Consider the following 9,008-nt stretch of genomic DNA (forward strand, 5'->3'; position numbering starts at 1 on the left):
GAATCCGACTAGGAACCATGAGGTTGCGGGTTCAGTCCCTGCACTTGCTCAGTGGGTTAACAATCCAGTGTTGCCGTGAGCTGTGGTGTAGGTTGCAGACGCGACTTGGATCCCTCGTTGCTGTGGCTCTGGCGTAGGCCGGTGGCTGCGGCTCTGATTCGACCCCTAGCCTGGGAACCTCCATATGCCGCGGGAGTGGCCCAAAGAAATAGCAAAAAGACCAAAAAATAAGTAAATAAATAATAAAATAAAATCTTGAGTTCTCTTGTAGTGTAGCAAGTTAAGGATCTGGCATTGTCACTGCCTCAGCCTGGGTCAGTTCTGTGGCGTAGGTTCTATCCCTGGCCCAGGAACTTACACAGGCCCCGGCACAGCCAAAAGAAACAGAAAACGAAATAAAAATCAGCTGTGTCATTTAACTTTCAAATGGTCAGTGCCTCTTTAAGGTGTATAATACAGAAATTATTTCAAATGCTTAGCTGAGGTTCCAGGAAAGAAAGAGAAATCCCCAGATGCCAGAAACAAGAGGGGATTGACTGCTGCAGATGACAGCAAAGGGGTCCTGCTTCTGGGGTGAGGATGGGGGGACCGCAGGGCCCTGTGCTTTTTTTTTTTTTTTTTTTTTTTTTTTTTTCTTTTTCGAGCCGTATCCGCAGCATATGGAGTTTCCCAGGCTAGGGGTCGAATCAGAGCTGTAGCCGCCGCCTACACCACAGCCACAGCAATGCTGAATCTGAGCTTCATCTGCAACCTATGCCAGGGCCCTGCACGTGTGGTGACAGGAGTACACCGTCAGGGAGCTGGTCAGGGTAGATCCAGAGATCACTGTATACAAAACTGAAAAGTGTGAAAAGCCACACTCTCAGCAAAAGGGCGAACTTGAGAAAAAAATGACCATCCGCAAGGCAGTGACGAGCAAGCTTGTCTGTTTCAGCCCGAGAATCCAAAACTCCCAACCCAGCGGAGTTCCCATCGTGGCCCAGTGGATACAAATCCAGCTAGTATCTATGAGGATATGGGTTCAAACCCTGGCCTCGCTTATTGGGTCAGGGACCCAGCATTGCTGTGAACTGTGGTGTAGGCTGACAGCTGTAGCTCCAATTCAGTCCCTAGCCTGAGAAATTCCTTATGCTGCGGGGGTGGCCCTAAAAAGCAAAAAGAAATTAAATACATACATACATAAATAAAAGCTATCTGCAAAACTCCCAACCCTGCACTGCATGGTTTGAGAGGTCAAATATGTACTGCACAGGAATGGTCCAGAAACTCTCAACTCTAAGCAATGAGGTAAATACTGAAGCTAGCCTGGTGATACTTCTGGGGAATAAGCAAAACAGGGAAAGCTTTGAAGCCTCGCTCCCAAGATCCAGGCTGCAAAAGATTCTATCAGAGGGAAAATATAATTAAGACCCAGCCATCCTAAGGATGAGTTCATAGTGAGAAATGTCAAAATCCCTGGGGGGCCATTCCACTAGGAGTGAAACTCAGAAGACAACAAACATAAGATGAGAGGCCCAAGGTCTCCCCAGAATATTCAACAACAATCTGAAAGAGAACACAAAGCAAGTCCGCTAAAGATGACCATGTAAAGAGGAGTTCCCGTCGTGGTGCAGAGGAAACAAATCTGACTAGCATCCATGAGGATGCAGGATTGATCCCTGACCTCGCTTAGTGGGTTAAGGATCTGGTGTTGCCGTGAGCTGTGGTGTAGGCTGGCAGCTATAGCTCTGATTCGACCCCTGGCCTGGGAACCTCCATATGCCGCGAGTGCAGCCCTAAAAAGACAAAAAAAAAAAAAAGAAAAAAGAAAAGATAGCTATAAAGAGTGATAGCCTTTGGGGGTCAAGAACCACTGGGAGTGGACACGAGGGAGGCTCCTGGGAGGACTGGAATATCTGTGTCTTGGCCCAGGTGCATGCATTTGTTCAGTTTTTGACAATTTAGTGAGGCACATACCTAACTGATTTGTATACTTTCCTGGATGTGTGTTATAATCCAATAAGGTGATTTAACAAATAATTAAGGGAAAATATTAGGAATCAGGACTCTAAAGAATAAGACATTATTGGGGTGGAAACAGAATAGGCAGGTTTTTTTAAAATTGTATTGAAGTAAATTAGATTTACAATGTTGTATTAATTTCTATACAGCAAAGTGATGCTATTTTATACACACACACAGGACCTTGTCTACCCATTCTTTACATAAATACATGTAATAGTTTATATCTGCTAATCCCCAACTCCCAGTCTCTCCCCCCCCACCTCCCTCTCCCCCTTGGCAGCCACAAGTCACTTCTTTATGTCTGTGAGTCTGTTTCAGATGAGCTCATTTGCGTCATATCTTAGAGTCTACATATAAGTGACATCATATGGTATTTATCTCTTTCTGACTTCACTCAGTGGGATAATGTCCAAGTCCATCTATATTGCTGCAAATGGCATGATTTCATTCTTTTGTGTGGCTAATACTCCATTGTATGTGTGTATATATGCATACGTATTTGGACCACATCTTTATCCACTCATCTGTTGATGGACGTTTAGGTTGTTTCCAGGTCTTGGCTACTGCAAATGGGGCTGCTGTGAACATAGAGCTACATGTATCTTTTTGAATTATAGTTTTTTCTGGATATATGCCCAGGAGTGGGATTGCTGGATCATATGGCAACTCTATTTTTAGGTTTTTTGAGGCACCCACATACTGTTTTCCATAGAGTTTGCACCAATTTTCATTTCTCCCAGCAGTGCAGGAGGGTTCCCTTCTCTCCACACCCTCTCCGGCATTTGTTATTTGTATACTTTTTAACGACGGCCATTCTGACCGGTGTGAGGTAGTCTCATTGCAGCTTTGATTTGTATCTCTCTGATGATCAGTGATGTTGAACATCTTTTCATGGGCCCGTTGGCCGCCATCCATATGTCTTCTTTGTGGAAATGTCTATGTAGTTCTTCTGCTATTTTTGGATGGGGTTGTTTGGGGTTTTGGGGGTTTTTTTGGTCGTTGAGTTGTGTGAGCTGTGTATGTATTTTGGAATTAAGCCCTTACTGATCGCACCACTTGCAAATATCTTTTCCGTCTGTAGGTTGGCTTTTCCTTTTGTTTATGGTTTCCTCTGCTATGCAAAAGCTTGTAGGTTTGATTAGGTCCCACTTGTTTATTTTTGTTTTTATTTCTCTTGCCTTGGGAGACTGCCCTAAGGAAACACTGGTATGATTTATATCAAGAAGATGTTTTGCCTATGGTCTCTTCTAGGAGTTTTATGGTGTCATGTCTTATATTTAAGTCTTTAAGCTATTTTGAGTTTATTTTTGTGTATGGTGTGAGGGTATGTTGTTTTGTATCGTTTTGGGTGTTGTTTGTTTGTTTTGCCCCACCCATGGCATGTGAAAGTTCCTGGCTGGGAACTGAACCTGGGCCACAGCAGCGATTCAAGCCACTGTGGTGACAATGCCAGATCGTTAACCCACTGCACCACAAGGGAACTCCCACCATGTGCTATATATGAGGCTCATCTAAAAATATAAAGGGCTTGGCGTTCCCGTTGTGGCTCAGTGGGTTAAGAATCCGACTAGTATCCAGTGAGGATGCGGGTTCAATCCCTGGCCTCTCTCAGTGGGTTAAGGATCCAGCATTACCTTGAGCTGCAGTGTAGGCCACAGATGCTGCTTGGATCTGGCATTACTGTGGTTGGGTGTAGGCTGGCAGCAGTAGCTCTAATTCAACTGTTAGCCCAGGAATTTCCATATACTGCAGGTGCAGTCCTAAAAAGAAAAACAAAACAAAAACAGACAAAGGATCTGAATACATGTATCTTCAAATTAGAAATAGGGACATGAAAAGATATTCATAGGCATCAGGAAAATGCAAATCAAAACCACAATGAGGGCCATTCCCGTCATGGCTCAGTGGAAACGAATCTGACTAGCATCCGTGAGGACGCAGGTTCGATCCCTGGCCTTGCTCAGTGGGTTAAGGATCCGCCATTGCTGTGAGCTGTGGTGTTGGTCAAAGACGCAGCTTGGATCCTGCATGGCTGTGGCTGTGACGTAGGCCAGCGGCTACAGCTCCGATTTGACCCCTAGCCTGGGAACTTCCATATGCCTCTGTGTGGCCCTAAAAAGACAAAAAAAGAAAAAGAAAAAGAAAAAACCCACAATGAGATACCACTTAATAACCACGAGATGGTTATAATCAAAAAGATATATAACAAGTGTTGGAGAGACTAGGCAGACACCGGAACCCTTACATACTGCTGGTGGGAATGTGAAATGGTGCAGCCACTTTGGAAAACAGTCCAGAAGCTCCTCAAATAGTTAAATACAGAGTTAACCTCATGATCCACCATTTCCACTTCCAGGTATATACCCAAGAGAAGGGAAAACCATGTGTCTACACAAAACTTGGACACAAATGTTCATAGCAGCATTATTCCTAATAGCCGAAAATGGAAACACCCACATGTCCATCAACTGATGAATGGGTAAGTAAAATGCAGCACACCCTCACAGTGGAATTTTATTTCACAATAAAAAGGAATGAAGTACTGCATGAATGGTACAGCATGGATGAACCTTGAAAATACGATGCTGGATGAAAGAAGCCAGTCACAAAGGACCACGTATTGTATGATTTCATTTGTATGGAATGTCCAGAATGGACAAATCTATAAAGATAAAAGTAGATTAGATGGGAAATTCCCGTTGTGGCTCAGTGGTAATGAACCCGACTAGTATCCATGAGGACTTGGGTTTGATCCCTGGCCTCGCTCAGTGGGTTAAGGACCCGGCGTTGCCATGAGCTGTGGTGCAGGTTGCAGATGTGGCTCAGATCCCGTGTTGCTGTGGCTGAGGTGTAGCTCCAATTCAACCCCTAGCCTGGGAACTTCCACATGCCTTGGGTATGGCCCTAAAAGAAGAAAAGAAGAAAAAAAGGAGATTAGCTGGCCTCTGACTCTGGGGGAGATATGAGGGTTGGGGAATTAGGGCTAAGGTGAGGAGAGTTTCCCTGAGTATTGAAAATAGTCTAAAATTTGTATTGATGGTTGCACACCTCTGCAATTATACTACAAACCACACTGAACTATGCACTTTAAATGCGTGAACTGTATGGTATGAGTTTTATCTCAGTAAAACTGCTGCACATGAATGGAGCCATTATTGAGTCACGAGGGCTTCCTGTCCACAGAGCACCAGTGGCTGCGGCAGCTCTTTGTAGTGCTTCCCAGGTTGAGGGATGGGAGGAAATGGGAGAATGAAAAGTTTTTAATCAAACCCCAAATATTTTCATCTGATTCCAGTTTCCAACCAGTATTTATTGAGCTCCTTCTATGAGATTTTGCTTTAGGTGCCAAGAGACTTCATCAGCGAAAAATACCAAACTCCCTGCTCCTAGAGAAGATGGACTTCAGGTAATATGTCAGGCAAGGAGTTCCAGTCCTGGCTCAGCGGTTAACGAACCCAACTAGGATCCATGAGGATGAAGGTTTGATCCCTGGCCTCACTCAGTGGGTTAAGGATCCGGTGTTGTCGTGAGCTGTGGTGTACGTCGCAGACACAGCTCAGAGCTGGCGTTGCTGTGGCTGTGGCGTAGGCCAGTGGCTACAGCTACAGCTCTCATTTGACCCCTAGCCTGGGAACCTCCATATGCCATGGGTATGGCCCTAAAAAAGCAAAAAAAAAAAACAGGTGAGACAAGTGCTGGGGAAAAGCAGGGCAGGAAAGAGGAAAGTGAAGACTGTTGCTATTTCAGAGAGAGCATTTAGGAAGGTTCCTTTGAGCAGAAGCCCATAGGAGGCAAAGGTGGGTGCCCTGTGGGTATCAGGGGCTATCGGAAGCAAAGGCTTGAACTGGGAAGGTGATCAGGGTGTTAGAGGAACAGGAAAGAAGCCACGTGGCTGGACGGAAGAGTGACGGGAGAGACAGGGAGGAGGGGCTGGGAGGGTGAGCAGAGGGAATAGGGCCTTTAGGCCACTGTAGGGGCTCTGACTTCTACCGGGAAGATGGGAGGGTTGGAGCAGAGGAAATGCCACACCCTGACTGAGGTTCTAAAAGACACACTATGACCACTTCATGGAAAATGGACCAAGGGGGCAAAGCTAAAGCATACTTTCTCCAAATAGTTCCACCTTTTATTTAATGTATTTGAGATCTTTTTGAACCGGTTTTTGAGTTGTTTTGCAAAGCCTGCACATTTTTAGTGCTAGTGACCTATAGTTTTGGTTACAAAGAACACATAATACTTTTTTCTTCTGTATTTTCATCATGTATAGATGGAGATGTTATTTCAATTTTTCTCATATTCATATTCCCTTGTTTGGAAAGTCTTTAGAGTAACACAACATGCTTGTGACAGAAGCTTTGCAGTAGCTCAATACAGATGCTTGCTGAGATTCACACAGCGGCATATCCACATAGATTTGTAAGACTATTAGTATGTCTTTTCACATAAATTGACTATTTAAGTCATTGATCTTAATCGTGACACAAAAATGATTTATATTTCAGATTATTTTAGATAACGTTAACAGTATTTCAGCAATAAAACACCAACCTGTCAGAACTTAAAAATAGCTGAACACTACTATTTACAATAGCCAAGACATGGAAGCAACTAAAATGTCCATCAACAGAGGAATAGATACAGAAAATTTAGTACATATATGCAATGGAATATTACTCAGCCATAAAAAAGAATGAAGTGCCATTTGCAGCAACATGGACAGACCTAGAGATTATTACACTAAGTGAAGTAAGTCAGAGAAAGACAAATAGCATGTAATATTACTTATATGTGGAATCTAAAAAAAAAATGATGCAAATAAACATATTTACAAAACAGAAACAGACTCACAGACTTTGAAAACAAACCGTATGATTACCAAAAGGGATGGATGGGGGGAGGGAAGGATCTGGAGCTTGGAATGGTCTATGCACACTACAGTATATGGAATGGATGGTCAATGGGGAACCTGCTGTACAGCACGGGAAAATCTACTCAGTATTCTGTGATAACCTATACGGGAATGGCTATGTCTCTATGTATAACCAAACCACGTTGCTGTACACCTGAAACTAACACCATTGTACATCACTCTACTGCAATACAATTTTTTTAAAATAGCTGAATACTGGAGTTCCCGTCATGGCGCAGTGGTTAGTGAATCCGACTAGGAACCATGAGGTTGCAGGTTTGATCCCTGCCTTTGCTCAGTGAGTTAAGGATCTGGCATTGCTGTGAGCTGTGGTGTGGGTCACAGACGAGGCTTGGATCCCATGTTGCTGTGGCTCTGGCGTAGACCGGTGGCTACAGCTCCGATTAGACCCCTAGCCTGGGAACCTCCATATGCTGCAGAAGCAGCTCAAGAAAAGGCAAAAAGACAAAAAGACAAAAAAAAAAAAAAAAAGGCTGAATACTGAAAACTGTTATCACAATGATTATTATTCTTTTCTAGCCAAAGAAGTGACAGATTAAACAATTGGCTTGAGTCACACAGCTAACAGTTAAGTGGTTTGGCCACAATTTAAATACAGGGAGTTTGAAAGGCACCCACGAGCTTCACCACTACACAAAGGCATTTTAGAGAAAGTAGCATCTGGGAGTTCCCGTAATGGCTCAGTGGTTAATGAATCCTACTAGGAACCATGAGGTTGCAGGTTCGATCCCTGGCCCTGCTCAGTGGGTTAAGGATCCAGCGTTGCTGTGAGCTGTGTTGTAGGTTGCAGACACAGCTCAGATCTGGCATTGCTGTGGCTCTGGCGTAGGCTGGTGGCTATGGCTCCAATTAGACCCCTAGCCTGGGTACCTCCATATACTGTGGGTGCGGCCCTAAAAAGCAAAAAAAAAAAATCATTGGTTCTTCTCGGAGCCGTAGGCCTTCAGATCAAAGGAGCGTGACCTTGGGCAAGCCTCTTCCTCTGAGTGGTGGTACACAGCCAAAAGAGATTTGTAAACTCTATGTAAAACACCAGTGTAGGTGCTGATAATGAAATTACTGTGGACCAGGAATTTTACCATTTTTTCATCTAATCTTTACAATCTGAGGAGGTGGGTAACAGCCTCCCCTTACGACAACATGATAAAGTTTAGAAACTAAAGAGATTAAATAACTTGCTTGAGGCCACACAGTAAGAGGCACAGCCCAGGTTACTCTGGGTCCACTGTAGAGTTAAGTGGTTTTATTACTTGGAAAGAAAGAGAAACAAAAGCAAAAAAGGCGTTAACAGCTGCCCTGTGGATGCCAGCACTGGGATACAGTAGCAGAAAATGGTTAAATATATACAACAGTACAAAGCAGGTACTGCAAAAATCCTGATTCTTTTAAATTCTTCCTAGACATTACCAAGGTAATGACTTCTCATTGCATATCCATTCTTTGCTATTGCTTGAGGCAATTCTTTTTCAAAAGAAAGAGGCTCCAACTCTTGCTGCTACAACAACCTATACTCCAGTCCCAACACCCACTCCCTGCCAACATCCAGGCCGCATTCAGAAAAGCATCCCTATCGACTTGCATGCTCGGATCCTGACCTCGATCTCACCCTTCCCAGGCCCTTCGCCTCTGTGCATTCTCAACGAGTGCTTAGCTCTGTGGGGTCTCCGTCCTGGGGGAGGTGACCCTTATGCTGGTGTTAAGAGAGCGACCGCTTGGCCGGGAGGGTGTCGGAGTGGAGCCAAGCGGAGGAGGCCTCTGTGGTCCCTCCCAGGTCTGGAGTTCGAAAAGCTAAGCGACAGAAGCACCGCGGGCCCGGCGCAGATTCCAAGGCCAGCCCGGAAAGCCTTCACAGCGCGCAGAGGAAGCGACCGGAGGTTCGCGAGGGAACGCAAGGCTCGTGTCCACGCGCGGGGCGGGGCGGGGCGGGGGCAGGAGGCGGCTGCGGGTTGAAGCCCCTGGGCTAGCACACAATGGGCAGCGGCGCGAGGGCAGGCGCTCGGCCGAGGTGCCGCCGCCCCACGTGGGCCGCAAAGCGCGCCGGGCCAGAAGAGGCCCGTCCGCCCAGGCCGGGCGC

The sequence above is a fragment of the Sus scrofa genome, chromosome 3 (assembly GCF_054392235.1).
Source record: "Sus scrofa isolate SSC_HxYL_T2T_F1_AM1 chromosome 3, Sscrofa_HxYL_maternal_Yorkshire_Landrace_v2.0, whole genome shotgun sequence".
Lineage (NCBI taxonomy): Eukaryota > Metazoa > Chordata > Mammalia > Artiodactyla > Suidae > Sus > Sus scrofa.